Source organism: Arachis ipaensis, chromosome B3, assembly GCF_059453495.1.
Source record: "Arachis ipaensis isolate K30076 ecotype BB chromosome B3, ASM5945349v1, whole genome shotgun sequence".
NCBI lineage: Eukaryota > Viridiplantae > Streptophyta > Magnoliopsida > Fabales > Fabaceae > Arachis > Arachis ipaensis.
Window position 1 is genome coordinate 105,950,756 of NC_142438.1, and position 17,029 is coordinate 105,967,784.

The following is a 17,029-nucleotide window of genomic DNA, read 5'->3' on the forward strand; positions in this document are numbered from 1 at the left end:
TTAACCTTAATAAGTTTAGAGCTTGAAGGATGGCTTTGGTGATAAACTCCGTACGGTTCAGCCTTCTCTACTCTGTATGGACCTTCCCATTTTGATCTCAACTTACCGGGCATGAGCCTTAGTCGAGATTTGTAAAGGAGGACAAAATCTCCAGGTTGCAACTTGGTATGCGAAATTGCTACTCAGGTTGTGAATTGTTGTTCGAAATTGATTCCCTGGAAATGGCACCAAAAACAGATGCACAGAACCATGGTCTAAACATATCTTCACAACTTCGCATAACTAACCAGCAAGGGCACTGGGTCGTCCAAGTAATACCTTACGTGAGTAAGGGTCGAATCCCACGGAGATTGTCGGTATGAAGCAAGCTATGGTCACCTTGTAAATCTCAGTCAGGCGGATATCAAATGGTTATGGAGTTTTCGAAAATAATATAATAAAATAGGGATAGAAATACTTATGTAATTCATTGGTGAGAATTTCAGATAAGCAAATGGAGATCCTTTCGTTCCTCTAAACCTCTGCTTTCCTGCTATCTTCATCCAATCAGTCTTACTCCTTTCCATGGCTGGCTTTATGTGATACATCACCACTGTCAATGGCTACTTTTGGTCATCTCTCGGGAAAATGATCCAATGCCTTGTCACGGCACGACTAATCGTCTGGAGGCATCACCCTTGTCAATGGCTTCATCTTATCCTCTCAGTGAAAATGGTCAACGCACCCTGTCACGGCACGACTATTCATCTGTCGGTTCTCGATCATGCTGGAATAGGTTTTACTATCCTTTTGCGTCTGTCACTAACGCCCTGCAATTGCGAGTTAGGAGCTCGTCACAATCATTCATTCATTGAATCCTACTCGGAATACCACAAACAAGGTTTAGAGTTTCCGGATTCTCTTGAATGCTGCCATCATTCTAGCTTACACCACGAAGATTCTGGTTAGGAGATCTAAGAGATACCCATTCAGTCGAAGGTAGAACAGAAGTGGTTGTCAGACACGCGTTCATAGGGAATGATGATGATTGTCACGTTCATCACATTCAAATTGAAGTACGAATGAATATCTTGGAAGCGAAACCAGATGAATTGAATAGAAAACAGTAGTACTTTGCATTAATCTTTGAGGAACAGCAGAGCTCCACACCTTAATCTATGGAGTGTAGAAACTCTACCGTTAAAATTACATAAGTGAAAGGTCCAGGCATGGCCGAATGGCCAGCCCCTCTGGTCTAAGAACCAGGCGTCCAAAGATGGTCAAAAAGACGTCTAATACAATTGTGAAATGTCCTATTTATAATAAACTAGCTACTAGGGTTTACATGAGTAAGTAATTGATGCATAAATCCACTTCCGGGGCCCACTTGGTGTGTGCTTGGGCTGAGCTTGAGTGTTGCACGTGTAGAGGTCCTTCTTGGAGTTGAACGCCTGTTTTTGTGCCAGTTTGGGCATTCAACTCTGGTTTTGGCTCCTTTTACGTCGTCTATTCTTTGCCAAAGTATGGACTATTATATATTTCTGGAAAGCCCTGGATGTCTACTTTCCAACGCAATTGGAAGTGTGCCATTTCGAGTTCTGTAGCTCCAGAAAATCTACTTTGAGTGCAGGGAGGTCAGAATCCAACAGCATCAGCAGTCCTTCTTCAACCTCTGAATCTGATTTTTGCTCAAGTCCCTCAATTTCAGTCAGAAAATACCTGAAATCACAGAAAAACATACAAACTCATAGTAAAGTCCAGAAATGTGAATTTAACATAAAAACTAGTGAAAACATCCCTAAAAGTAACTAGATCCTACTAAAAACATACTAAAAACAATGTCAAAAAGCATATAAATTATCCGCTCATCACAACACCAAACTTAAATTGTTGCTTGTCCCCAAGCAACTGAAAATCAATTAGGATAAAAAGAAGAGAATATACTATAAACTCCAAACTATCAATGAAACATAGCTTCAATCATATGAGCGGGACTTATAGCTTTTTGCCTCTTGAATAGTTTTGGCATCTCACTCTATCCATTGAGGTTCAGAATGATTAGCATCTATAGGAACTCAGGGTTCATATAGTGTTATTGATTCTCCTAGTTCAGTATGATGATTCTTGAACACAGCTTCTTTATGAGTCTTGGCCGTGGCCCTAAGCACTTTGTTTTCCAGTATTACCACCGGATACATAAATGCCACAGACACATAATTGGGTGAACCTTTTCAGATTGTGACTTAGCTTTTGCTAAAGTCCCCAATTAGAGGTGTCCAGGGTTCTTAAGCACACTCTTTTTTTTGCTTTGGACCTTGACTTTAACCACTCAGTCTCAAGTTTTCACTTGACACCTACACGCCACAAGCACATGGTTAGGGACAGCTTGGTTTAGCCGCTTAGACCAGGATTTTATTCCTTTAGGCCCTCCTATCCACTGATGCTCAAAGCCTTGGGATCCTTTTTATTTGCCCTTGCCTTTTGGTTTTAAGGGTTATTGGCTTTTTGCTCTTGCCTCTTGGTTTTAAGAGCTTTTGGCTTTTTCTGCTTGCTTTTTCTTTTTCTTTCTATTTTTTTTTCGCCTATTTTTTTTTCTTTTTTTTTCTGCAAGTTTTGCTCTTTGCTGCTTTTTCTTGCTTCAAGAATCATTTTTATGATTTTTCAGATAATCAAATAACATGTCTCCTAGTCATCATTCTTTCAAGAGCCAACATATTTAACATTCTTAAACAACGACTTCAAAAGACATATGCACTGTTCAAGCATACATTCAGAAAACGAGAAGCATTGTCACCACATCAATATAATTAAACTAAGTTCAAGGATAAATTCGAAACTCATGTACTTCTTGTTCTTTTGAATTAAAACATTTTTTTTCATTTAAGAGAGGTGATGGATTCATAGGACATTCATAACTTTAAGACATAGTTACTACTACTAATGATCATGTAATGAAGACACAAACATAGATAAGCACATAACATAGAAAACGAAAAACAGAAGAAATAAGAACAAGGAATGAATCCACCTTAGTGATGGTGGCGTTTCCTTCTTGAGGAACCAATGATGTCCTTGAGCTCTTCTATGTCTCTTCCTTGTCTTTGTTGCTCCTCCCTCATTGCTTTTTGATCTTCTCTTATTTCATGAAGCATGATGGAGTGCTCTTGATGTTTCACCCTTAGTTGTCCCATATTGGAACTCAATTCTCCTAGGGAGGTATTGATTTGCTCCCAATAGTTTTGTAGAGGAAAGTGCATTTGAGGCATCTCCGGGATCTCATGGTGATGAGCTTCATACGCCTCTTGAGCTCTATGAATGGGCTCTCTTGCTTGCTCCATCTTTTTCTTAGTGATGGGCTTGTCCTCTTTAATGAGGATATCTCCCTCTATGTCAATCCCAGCTGAATTGCATAGGTGGCAAATGAGGTGAGGAAAGGCTAACCTCGCCATATTGGAGGACTTGTCAGCCACCTTGTAGAGTTCTTGAGGTATAATCTCATGAACTTCCACCTCTTCTCCAATCATGATGCTATGGATCATGATGGCCCGGTCTATAGTAACTTCAGACCGGTTGCTAGTGGGAATGATTGAGCATTGAATGAACTCCAACCATCCTCTAGCTACAGGCTTGAGGTCCAATCTTCTTAGTTGAACCGGCTTGCCTTTGGAGTCAATCTTCCATTGAGCTCCTTCTACACATATGTCCATAAGGACTTGGTCCAACCTTTGATCAAAGTTGACTCTCCTTGTGTAGGGGCGTGCGTTCTCTTCCATGTTTGGCAAGTTGAATGCCAACCTTACATTTTCCGGACTAAAATCCAAGTATTTCCCCCGAACCATTGTAATATAGTTCTTTGGATCCGGGTTCTTACTTTGATCATGGTTCTTGGTGATCCATGCATTAGCATAGAACTCTTGAACCATTAGGATGCCGACTTGTTGGATGGGATTTGTTAGAACTTCCCAACCTCTTCTTTGAATTTCATGTCGGATCTCTGGATACTCATTTTTTTTGAGTTTGAAAGGGACCTCAGGGATCACCTTCTTCTTGGCCACAACATCATAGAAGTGGTCTTGATGGGCTTTGGAGATGAACCTTTCCATCTCCCATGACTCGGATGTGGAAGCTTTTGTCTTCCCTTTCCCCTTTCTAGAGGATTCTCCGATCTTAGGTGCCATTAATGGTAATGGAAAAACAAAAAGCTTATGCTTTTACCACACCAAACTTAGAATTTTGCTCGTCCTCGAGCAATAAAAGAAAGAATAGATGAAGAAGAAGAAGAAATGGAAGAGAGGGAGAGTGGGAAGTGTTTCGGCCAAGAAGGGTGTAGAGGGGTGTATTGTGTGAATTTGGTGAAGAATGGAGGGCCTTATATAGGGAAGGAAGGGGGGAAAGGTTTCGGCCATATGGGTGGGTTTGGGTGGGAAATTGGTTTTGGATTTTGAAGGTAGGTGGGGTTTATGAGGTAGGTTTATGGGGGAGAGTGGATGGATGTGAGTGGTGAAGAGGTGATGGGGAAGAGAGATTGAGGTGATTGGTGAAGGGTTTTTGGGGAAGAGTGTTTATGGGGTTGTGTGAAAGAGAGTGGTGAGAAAAAGTGAGTGGAGGTAGGTGGGGATCCTGTGGGGTCCACAGATTCTGAGGTGATCTTGTGGGGTCCACAGATCCTGGGGTGTCAAGGATTTGCATCCCTGCACCAATTAGGCATGTAAAATGCCTTTGCACACAACTCTGGGCGTTCAGCGCCAGGTTGGTGCCCATTTTGGGCGTTCAACGCCCATTTGTTGCCATTTCTGGCGTTGAACGCCAGAACCATGCTTGTTCTGGGCGTTCAGCGCCAGAATGCTGCCCATTTTGGGCGTTCAGCGCCAGAACCATGCTCTGTTCTAGCGTTGAACGCCAGGCAGATGCTCCTCCAGGGTGTGATTTTTCTTCTGCTGTTTTTGATTCCGTTTTCAATTTTTATATTTATTTTGTGACTCCTCATGATCATGAACCTATAAAGACATATAACTAAGAAAAATATAGTTAGATAAATAAAAATTGGGTTGCCTCCCAACAAGCGCTTCTTTAATGTCAATAGCTTGACAGTGGGCTCTCATGGAGCCTCACAGATGTTCAGAGCATTGTTGAAACTCTCCAACACCAAACTTAGAGTTTGGATATGGGAGTTCAACACCAAACTTAGAGTTTGGTTGTGGCCTTCCAACACCAAACTTAGAGTTTGACTGTGGGGGCTTGGGTTAACTCTGCTTTGAGAGAAGCTTTTCATGCTTCCTCTCCATGGTTGCAGAGGGAGATCCTTGAGTTTTAAACACAAGGGAGTCCTCATTCCATTGAAGGACTAGTTCACCTCTGTCCACATCAATCACAGCTCTTGCTGTGGCTAGGAAAGGTCTTCCTAGGATGATGAATTCATCCTCTTCCTTTCCAGTATCCAGGACTATGAAATCAGCAGGGATGTAAAGGCCTTCAACCTTTACTAATATGTCCTCTACTTGTCCATATGCCTATTTTCTTGAATTGTCTGCCATCTCTAATGAGATTTTAGCAGCTTGCACCCCATAGATTCCCAGTTTCTCTATTACAGAGAGGGGCATGAGGTTTATTCCTGAACCAAGGTCACACAGAGCCTTAAAGATCATGGTGCCTATGGTACAAGGTATTATGAACTTTCCAGGATCCTGTCTCTTCTGAGGCAATGTCAGTTGATCCAGATCACTTAGTTCATTGATGAACAGGGGAGGTTCAACTTCCCAAGTATCAATACCAAATAATTTGGCATTCAGCTTCATGATTGCACCAAGAAACTTGGCAGCTTGCTCTTCAGTAACATCCTCATTTTCTTCAGAAGAGGAATACTCATCAGAGCTCATGAAGGGCATAAGGAGGTTCAATGGAATCTCTATGGTCTCTAGATGAGCCTCAGAGTCCTTTGGTTCCTCAGAGGGACGCTCCTTATTGGTCACTGGACGTCCCAGGAGGTCTTCCTCCTTGGGATTTACGTCCTCTCCTTCCCTTACAGGTTCGGCCATGGTGCTTATGTCAATGGCCTTGCACTCTCCTTTTGGATTCTCTTCTGTATTACTTGGGAGAGTACTAGGAGGGATTTCAGAGATTCTTTTACTCAGCTGGCCCACTTGTGCTTCCAAATTTCTAATAGAAGACCTTGTTTCATTCATGAAACTCACAGTGGCCTTAGACAGATCAGAGACTAAGTTTGCTAAATTAGAAGTATTTTGTTGAGAGTTCTCTGTCTGTTACTGAGTGGATGATGGAAAAGGTTTATTATTGTTAAACCTGTTTCTTCCACTATTATTAAAGCCTTGTTGAGGCTTTTGATCCTTCCATGAGAAATTTGGATGATTTCCACATTTTGAGTTATAGGTGTTACCATAAGGTTCACCTAAGTAATTCACCTCTGCTATTGCAGGGTTCTCAGGATCATAAGCTTCTTCTTCATAAGAAGCCTCTTGAGTACTGTTGGATGCAGCTTGCATTCCATTCAGACTCTGAGAGATCATGTTGACTTGCTGAGTCAATATTTTATTCTGAGCCAATATGGCATTCAAAGTATCAACTTCAAGGACTCCCTTCTTCATAGGCGTCCCATTACTCATAGGATTCCTATCAGAAGTGTACATAAACTGGTTATTAGCAACCATGTCGATGAGTTCTTGAGCTTCTGCAGGCGCTTTCTTTAGGTGAATGGATCCACCTACAGAAGTATCCAATGACATCTTTGATAACTCAGATAAACCATCATAGAATATATCCAGGATGGTCCATTCTGAAAGCATGTCAGAAGGACACTTTTTGGTCAATCCTTTGTATCTCTCCCAAGCTTCATAGAGGGATTCACCTTCTTTCTGTCTGAAGGTTTGAACATCCACTCTAAGCTTGCTCAGCTTTTGAGGAGGAAAGAACTTGGCTAAGAAAGCCGTGACCAGCTTATCCCAAGAGTTCAGGCTATCTTTAGGTTGAGAGTCCAACCATATTCTAGCTCTGTCTCTTACAGCAAAAGGGAAAAGCATGAGCCTGTAGACTTCAGGATCGACTCCATTAGTCTTAACAGTATCACATATCTGCAAGAATTCAGTTAAGAACTGAAAAGGATCTTCAGATGGAAGTCCATGAAACTTGCAGTTCTGCTGCATCAGAGAAACTAATTGAGGTTTCAGCTCAAAGTTGTTTGCTCCAATGGCAGGAATGGAGATGCTTCTTCTATGTAAATTGGAATTAGGTGCAGTAAATTCACCAAGCATCCTCCTTGCATTATTATTATTTTCGGCTGCCATCTCCTCTTCCTGTTCGAAAATTTCTGAAAGGTTATCTCTGGATTGTTGTAATTTAGCTTCTCTTAATTTTCTCTTCAGGGTCCTTTCAGGTTCTGGATCTGCTTCAATAAGAATGTTCTTGTCCTTGCTCCTGCTCATATGACAAAGAAGAGGGCACAGGAAAAATAATAATAATAGAGTTCCTTTATACCACAGTATAGGGATCCCTTTGTGAGTGGAAGAAAAGAGGGAGACAAAGAATGTAATGTAATGGAAGAAACACAACTGTGAGGAGGGTATAGATGTGAGATGAGATGTTAGTAGATGAATAAATAAATAGAATAAGATGGGAGAGGGAGAATTTTCGAAAATAATTTTTGAAAAGGGTTAGTGATTTTCGAAAATAGTTTTTGAAAAAGGTTAGTAATTTTCGAAAAATTTTGAAATCAAAAATAAAAATAATTAGTTAATTAAAAAGAAATTTTTGAAAAAGAGGGAAGGGATTTTCGAAAATGAGAGAAAGAGAGTTAGTTAGGTAGTTTTGAAAAAGATAAGAAACAAACAAAAAGTTAGTTAGTTAGTTGAAACAAATTTGAAAAGATAAGAAGTTAGGAAGTTAGAAAAGATATTTTGAAAATTTTTTTGAAAAAGGTATGATGAGAAGATATTTTTGAAAAGATATGATAGGAATTAGTTTTGAAAAAGATTTGATTTTTAAAATCACAATTAATGACTTGATTCACAAGAAATCACAAGATATGATTCTAGAACTTAAAGTTTGAATCTTTCTTAACAAGCAAGTAACAAACTTGAAATTTTTGAATCAAAACATAAATTGTTAATATTATTTTCGAAAATTTTGATAAAGATAAGAAAAAGATTTTTGAAAAAGATTTTGAAAAAGATTTTTGAATTTTTCGAAAATAATGAAAAAGGTATGATTTTTGAAAAAGATTTTGAAAAAGATAAGATTTTCAAATTGAAAATTTGATTTGACTCATAAGAAACAATTAAATTTTAAAAATTTTGAAAAAGTCAATTCAAATTTTTGAATTTGATGAGGAGAAAAAGGGAAAGATATTTTTTTTTATTTTTGAATTTTTAATGATGAGAGAGAGAAACAAGAAAAATGATGCAATGCATGAGAATTTTAGATCAAAACATGTGATGCATGCAAGAATGCTATGAATGTTAAGATGAACACCAAGAACACTATGAAGATCATGATGAACACCAAGAACATATTTTTGAAAAATTTTTAATGCAAAGAAAACATGCAAGACACCAAACTTAGAATTCTTTAATGCTTAGACACTAAGAATTCAAGAATGCATATGAAAAATAAGAAAAGACACAAAACATGCAAATGCAAAGATCAAACAAGAAGACTTACCAAGAACAACTTGAAGATCGTAAAGAACACTATGAATGCATGATATTTTCGAAAAATGCAAGATGCATATGCAAGTGACACCAAACTTATGATATGACTCAAGACTCAAACAAGAAACACAAAAAATATTTTTGATTTTGATGATTTTCTAATTTTTTTTTATATTTTTCGAAAATTAATTGAAAAAGGAAAATAAGGATTCCAAAATTTTTTATATGAATTCCAGGAATCTTGCAGTGTTAGTCTAAAGCTTCAGTCCAGGAATTAGACATGGCTCACTAGCCAGCCAAGCTTTCAATGAAAGCTCCGGTCCAAAACACTAGACATGGCCAATGGCCAGCCAAGCTTTAGCATGTAAATCAGGAACAGTAGCAGGTGGATTAACAACAACTAGCTTGCTCTTGATAACAAATTGCTGCCTCAGTCCAAATAAATTTAGACATGGCTTTACAGCCAGCCAGGCTTCACATGCTTCATGAAACACTAGAATTCATTCTTAAAAATTTTGAATCTAAAATTTATTTGAAAACAGGTGAGGAAATTTTGAAATATTTTTGAAAAATTTTTGAAAAGAAAACAAAAAAAAAATTACCTAATCTGAGCAACAGGATGAACCGTCAGTTGTCCATACTCAAACAATCCCCGGCAACGGCGCCAAAAACTTGGTATGCGAAATTGCTACTCAGGTTGTGAATTGTTGTTCGAAATTGATTCCCTGGCAATGGCACCAAAAACGGATGCACAGAACCATGGTCTAAACATATCTTCACAACTTCGCATAACTAACCAGCAACTGCACTGGGTCGTCCAAGTAATACCTTACGTGAGTAAGGGTCGAATCCCACGGAGATTGTCGGTATGAAGTAAGCTATGGTCACCTTGTAAATCTCAATCAGGCGGATATCAAATGGTTATGGAGTTTTCGAAAATAATATAATAAAATAGGGATAGAAATACTTATATAATTCATTGGTGAGAATTTCAGATAAGCGAATGGAAATGCTTTCGTTCCTCTGAACCTCTGGTTTCCTGCTATCTTCATCCAATCAGTCTTACTCCTTTCCATGGTTGGCTTTATGTGATACATCACCACTGTCAATGGCTACTTTCGGTCATCTCTCGGGAAAATGATCCAATGCCCTGTCACGGCACGGCTAATCATCTGGAGGCATCACCCTTGTCAATGGGTTCATCTTATCCTCTCAGTGAAAATGGTCAACGCACCCTGTCACGGCACGGCTATTCATCTGTCGGTTCTCGATCATGCTGGAATAGGATTTACTATCCTTTTGCATCTGTCATTAACGCCCTGCAATCGCGAGTTAGGAGCTCGTCACAGTCATTCATTCATTGAATCCTACTCGGAATACCACAGACAAGGTTTAGACTTTCCGGATTCTCTTGAATGTCGCCATCATTCTAGCTTACACCACGAAGATTCTGGTTAGGAGATCTAAGAGATACCCATTCAGTCGAAGGTAGAACGGAAGTAGTTGTCAGGCACGCGTTCATAGGGAATGATGATGATTGTCATGTTCATCACATTCAGATTGAAGTACGAATGAATATCTTGGAAGCGAAACAAGATGAATTGAATAGAAAACAGTAGTACTTTGCATTAATCTTTGAGGAACAGCAGAGCTCCACACCTTAATCTATGGAGTGTAGAAACTCTACCGTTAAAATTACATAAGTGAAAGGTCCAGGCATGGCTGAATGGCCAGCCCCTCTGATCTAAGAACCAGGCGTCCAAAGATGGTCAAACAGATGTCTAATACAATAGTGAAAGGTCCTATTTATAATAAACTAGCTACTAGGGTTTACATGAGTAAGTAATTGATGCATAAATCCACTTCCGGGGCCCACTTGATGTGTGCTTGGGCTGAGCTTGAGTGTTGCACGTGTAGAGATCCTTCTTGGAGTTGAACGCCAGTTTTTGTGCCAGTTTGGGCGTTCAACTCTGGTTTTGGCTCCTTTTCTGGCGCTGGACGCCAGATTTGGGCAGAAAACTGGAGTTGAATGCCAGTTTACGTCGTCTATTCTTGGCCAAAGTATGGACTATTATATATTGCTGGAAAGCCCTAGATGTCTACCTTCCAACGCAATTAGAAGCGCGCCATTTCGAGTTCTGTAGCTCCAGAAAATCCACTTTGAGTGCAGGGAGGTCAGAATCCAACAGCATCAGCAGTCCTTCTTCAACCTCTGAATCTGATTTTTGCTCAAGTCCCTCAATTTCAGTCAGAAAATACCTGAAATCACAGAAAAACACACAAACTCATAGTAAAGTCCAGAAATGTGAATTTAACATAAAAACTAGTGAAAACATCCCTAAAAGTAACTAGATCCTACTAAAAACATACTAAAAACAATGTCAAAAAGCGTATAAATTATCCGCTCATCACAACTCTTTTTTCTTGATGTTTTGATCATGCACAGCTTTCATGTTTTCGTTGTAAATTCTGGAGTTCTCATAAGCTTCTAGGCGAAGGTTCTCCAGTTCCTGCAGTTGCAACTTCCTTTAAGCTCCGACATTCTCAATTCCCATGTTGCACTCCTTAACTGCCCAGAAGGCTCTGTGTTCGATTTCAACTGGGAGATGGCAAGCTTTTCCATAAACCAAGCAGAAGGGACTCATCCCAATGGGTGTCTTGTATGCTGTTCTATATGCCCACAGTGCATCTTGTAGCCTGGTGCTCCAATCTTTTCTATGAGGCTTTACTATCTTTTGCAAGATACGCTTAATTTCTCTATTTAACACCTCGGCTTGCCCATTAGTTTGGGGTTGGTAAGCGGTTGCAACTTTATGAATTATCCCATGCTTCTTCATCAATCCTGTTAGTCTCCTGTTACAAAAATGGGTGCCTTGATCGCTCACGATCGCTCGTGGTGATCCAAAGCGACATATAATATGGTTTCTCACAAAGGAAACAACAGTGTTAGCATCATCAGTGCGGGTAGGAATTGCTTCCACCCATTTGGAAACATAATCCACAGCTAACAATATATAAAAATATCCATTAGAATTCGGAAATGGACCCATGAAATCAATGCCCCAAACATCAAAAATTTCACAAAAAAGCATATATTGTTGAGGCATCTCATCCCTCCCGGATATATTACCAAATTTCTGGCATGGAGGGCAGGATTTACAAAACTCAGCAGCGTCTCTAAAAAGAGTAGGCCACCAGAATCCGCAGTCTAAGATCTTTCTAGCTGTTCTTTGAGGGACAAAATGTCCTCCACTCTCAGATGAGTGACAGGCCTCCAAAATGGACTGGAATTCTGATTGAGGCACACAACGTCTAATTATCTGGTCAGCGCCACACCTTCATAAATATGGGTCATCCCATATATAATATTTAGACTCGCTTTTCAGCTTGTCTCTTTGATGTTTAGAAAAATGTGGAAGAAATGTACGGCTAACTAAATAATTAGCGACAGGTGCATACCAAGGGACTACCTCAGATACTGCTTGCAGGTTATCAAAAGGAAAATTATCATCTATAGGAGTGGAATCATCCTTAATATGTTCAAGGCGACTCAAGTGGTCTGCTACTAAATTTTGATTACCACTCCTATCCTTTATTTCTAAATCAAATTCTTGTAACAGCAGTATCCAACGTATAAGTCTTGGTTTGGATTCCTTTTTAGCTAATAGATACTTTAGAGCTGCATGGTCTGAATACACTACTACTCTAGTACCCAGTAAATAAGCTCGGAATTTATCCAGAGCAAAAACAATAGCAAGAAGCTCTTTCTCAGTAGTAGTATAATTGGACTGGGCAGTGTCTAAAGTCTTAGACGCATAGGCAATAACAAAAGGATCCTTACCTTCACGCTGAGCCAGCGCTGCTCCTACTGCATGGTTGGAAGCATCGCACATGATTTCAAACGGCTGGCTCCAGTCTGGTCCTCTCACAATTGGGGCTTGAGTTAGAGCAGTCTTCAGCTTATCAAACGCTTGTTTGCAATCCTCACTGAACTCGAACTCAATATCCTTCTGCAGTAATCTGGATAAGGGAAGTGCCACCTTACTAAAATCCTTAATAAATCTCCTGTAGAAACCTGCATGGCCAAGAAACGAACGGACTTCCCTCACAGAAGAGGGGTAAGGTAAACTAGAAATAACATTTACCTTTGCTGGGTCTACAGAAATGCCATTATTAGATACCACATGTCCTAATACAATCCCTTGTTTTACCATAAAGTGGCATTTTTCGAAATTCAATACAAGGTTTGTATTAACACATCTATCTAATACTCGAGATAATCCATCTAACCAAAGGCTAAAAGAATCACCATAAACGCTAAAATCATCCATAAAAACTTCCATACAGTCCTTAATAAGATCGGAGAAAAGACTCATCATGCACCTTTGGAAGGTGGCTGGTGCATTGCACAAGCCAAAAGGCATTCTCTTATAAGCATAAGTCCCAAAAGGACATGTAAAAGTAGTCTTTTCCTGATCCTCAGGAGCTATATGAATCTGGAAATAACCTGTGTAACCATCTAAAAAGCAATAATGTGACTTACCTGACAGGCGATCCAGCATTTGATCAATGAATGGAAGTGGGTAGTGATCCTTACGGGTAGCTTGGTTGAGACGCCTATAATCAATGTAGACTCTCCAAGCATTCTGAACTCTAGTTGCTATGAGCTCTCCATGCTCACTCTTCACTATAGTGACTCCAGATTTCTTGGGCACCACTTGTATTGGGCTTACCCATTCACTGTCTGAAATGGGATATATGATACCTGCTTCCAATAGTCTGGTCACTTTCTTTTTGACAACTTCCAAGATGGTGGGATTCAATCTTCTTTGGGGTTGACGGACAGGTCTTGCTCCCTCTTCTAAAAATATTCTGTGCTCACATACTTGAGGGTTGATTCCCACTATGTCTGCCAAACTCCACCCAATTGCCTTCTTATGCTTCCTCAGTACATCAAGTAACTGCTCTTCTTGTTGAGAAGTCAGTTCCCTTGCGATAATGACCGAAAGCTTCTGCTCATCCTCAAGATAAGCGTATTTGAGATATGGAGGGAGAGGTTTCAATTCTAACTTTTGATCATGGGCAGGCTCTGGATTATCTGGGGCTTGTGAAAATGGCGAAGTGCCCTCACTGTCAGTTAAGAGGGTCCCCACACTGGGACCTTGTCCAGTGTGCCTCTCTTCAAACTCTTCCTTTTGAACTTCAGCAACACTTTCGTCAATGACATCACACGGGAAGATAAAACGATCTTCTGGGGGGTTGTCAATGACTCTATTCAGATTGAAGATTACTATGCGGCCATCTATTTCAAAGGAGTATGTTCCTGAAAAAAGCATCCAATTTGAATTTTGATGTCTTCAAGAATCGTCTTCCAAGTAGGATTGATGATGGCTTATCTGAATCATTGTGGGGCATCTCCAAGATATAAAAATCAGTGGGAAATGTGAGCCCTTTAATGTTCACCAAAACATCTTCAGCAACTCCAGCCACCGTAATAATGCTTTTATCTGCTAACACAAAACGAGCTGCCGACCTTTTTAAGGGAGGGAGCCTCAAAACATCATATATAGACAAAGGCATTATACTGACACATGCTCCTAAATCACACATGCAATCATAAATTACTACACCACCAATAGTACAACTAACTATGCAAGGACCTGGATCACTACATTTTTCAGGTAATCCTCCCATTAAAGCAGATATAGAACTACCTAAAGGAATAGTTTGTAATTCATTAATTTTGTCTTTATGGATACATAAGTCTTTTAGAAACTTTGCATATTTAGGTACCTGCTGAATAACATCAAAAAGGGGAACAGTTACCTCAACCTTTTTGAATATCTCTACCATTTTAGGATCAGGTTCCAGCTGCTTCCTGAGCTTCCTTGCAAGTTGTGGAAATGGAATGGGAGTGGTATTTTCTGTGGTGCATGCGCTTTTTGGTGCTTCCTCCTGTGGTTGAGCTATTTCTTCTTCAACTATGTCTTGTATATCCTCTTCCTCTTCAACATCTTCGATTTCTACCACCTCTTCAGCTGAGGCGTATTCTGGTGAGCTTGGTTCCTCCTGATTCCTCTCCTGCAGTGTGGTTCTGGACCTCAGGGTGATAGCATTAATGCCTCCCTTTGGATTGGGTAATGGTTGAGATGAGATTCTAGTGGTGCTTGAAGCTTGGTTACTGGAATTTTGTGCTGATCCAAGCTGTGTCATAAAAACTTGCAGAGTAGAGGTGAGGCCATTCAGACCGGTGTTAATGCTATTCATGATGTTACTTTCCATGGTCTTTTGTCTTTTCTCAAGAGATTGTAGTAGATCTTCATTAGAAGATAACGAAGAATGAGTAAATTGAGAGGTCTGCTGCTGATTGTTCTGTGGTCCTTGGTTCTGCCTCAGGTGAGGTGCTCTGTAAGGTTGATTTTCCTGCCTGTTGTTGTTATTGTTCCACCTCTAATTTCCCTGATTATCTCTGCCTCCTCTGTTATTGTTGTCCCTCCAATTCTGGTTTGAATTGTCCTGCCATCCATGGTTATTATTTCCACTTTGATTGTACCCTTGGTTGGGGCGGTCATAGAAGTTGTGAGTGGATGCCACCATGTTTTCTTCTTGTTGGAGCTGCGGGCATTCATCGGTGTAATGGCTATAATCAGCACAGATTCCACAAATTCTTTGTGGGACTAGTTGTTGGTTTTGCTTTGGTGGAGGAGGTTGAGCTTGCTGAGCTTGTTGATTCAACTGCATTTGTTTCAGCAAGTTGGTCATTTCATAGATGCCTTGAGTTAGAACAGCAGTCTCTCTGCTGGAAGATACTTCTGCAACAGTTTTTGAATGGCCTTGCTTTTGTCTGTGGTTCCTAGTGGATTCAGCTAAATCACTGATCAATTGCCAAGCTTCATCAGTGGTCTTGTACTTCTTCATAGACCCATTGCTGGCACTTTCCAGTATGGTCTTATCTTGGGGCCTCATACCCTGTGTAATATAGCTGAGTAGCACGATCTTGTCAATCATGTGGTGGGGGCATACTTCCAAAAGATTATTGAAGCGCTCCCAGTATTCAAAGAGAGTCTCATTGTCATCCTGAACAATTGTGGAGATATCCTTCCTCAGTTTATCAGTAACTTCAGATGGAAAGAATTTCTCCAGAAACTCCTTTCTGAGTGTATCCCAGTTGGATACATTTGCTAGAGGTTGAGTGTAGTACCACTCTCTTGCTTTTCCCTCAAAAGAAAACGGAAAAGCTTTCAACAGAATTGAAGTTTTATCAGTGCCATCATGCCTGACAGTAGAACAGGCTGCCTGGAAATATCTCAAGTGCTTGATAGGCTCTTGAGCAGGTAGGACATGAAACTTGGGCATCAAATTTAGCAGTGCGGGCTTTATTTCAAAATCTGTAGTTACCGTCGGATGATGCGCTTGAAACGGTTGCATTGTAAAATCAGGGGCTCCTTCCTCATGGATGGTAACTCTCCTAGCTGCCATGTTTTCTGCACGTAAAACAACCGAATCAGTAGAACGGGGGCTGGTTTCTTCCTCAGACTCACTTTCAGATCCGCCCTCAGAGTGGGCTAACCGACGCTGTTCTCGCCTTATTCGTGAAATTGTCCTTTCAATTTCAGGATCGAATATTAGCAAGCGCGGATTAGGAAGTGAACGCGTCATTTGACGAAAGAAACATGCAGCTCATAGTAGCAAAATAAAATAAAATGCAAATAAATAAATTCTAATTAATAAAATTAGCACTCTATTGCAACTCCCCGGCAACGGCGCCAAAAATTGATGAGACGCAGAAACTGGTGAATTAAAAATTATTAAAATGATTACGTTGTAAGTATAGTTCTTAACCCACCGAAAATCTGCCTATCAATTTAAAAGTATGTCACAGAGAATTTAAATTAAAAATTACTGGGAGTTTTAAGTCCCAGGTCGTCTCCCAACGAGTTGCAGAAAAGTGTGCTATCTTATTAATCAGATGTTCGAAGAAGTTGAGTTAGGTAAATTGGAATTTAAATTGAGAAAATTTAATTAATATGAATAAAAGCCTTGACTGGGAGTTGATTGGTTGGAATTTCTACTATTGATGGAGTGATTGTAAGATTAATTTATAATTAATGGTTGTTCTGTTTGGTTATCCTTTACTAGGTAAGGGAAAGTCAAACAAGTTGGAATGCCAGATCTGTTCACAAGTTGCAACCCACTTAGTTCAAAGGGATTGGCGTTGGTGACAGGATAACAATCTAACATTTAACCCAATTACAAATTTTTCCTTCAATCCTTCCAACTCAAGAGTTCCTTTTAATCAACTCCCCATCAAGTAAAGAAACTACTCACACATTGTAAATAATAAATTTACAGCACATGAAGGGGAATTAAAAGAAGACATGATTATTGGA

The 17,029-nt window shown here is 39.9% G+C and overlaps 2 non-coding genes across 2 annotated transcripts; both read left to right on the forward strand.

The window, feature by feature from the left end:
- Nucleotides 1-6,773: 6,773 nt before the first annotated feature.
- On the forward strand, nucleotides 6,774-6,881 carry LOC148571923 (small nucleolar RNA R71). Its single transcript, XR_015908520.1, has one exon. It is a non-coding gene; the product is annotated as a small nucleolar RNA R71 (small nucleolar RNA).
- Nucleotides 6,882-15,641: 8,760 nt separating this feature from the next.
- On the forward strand, nucleotides 15,642-15,749 carry LOC148571924 (small nucleolar RNA R71). Its single transcript, XR_015908791.1, has one exon. It is a non-coding gene; the product is annotated as a small nucleolar RNA R71 (small nucleolar RNA).
- Nucleotides 15,750-17,029: the final 1,280 nt, after the last annotated feature.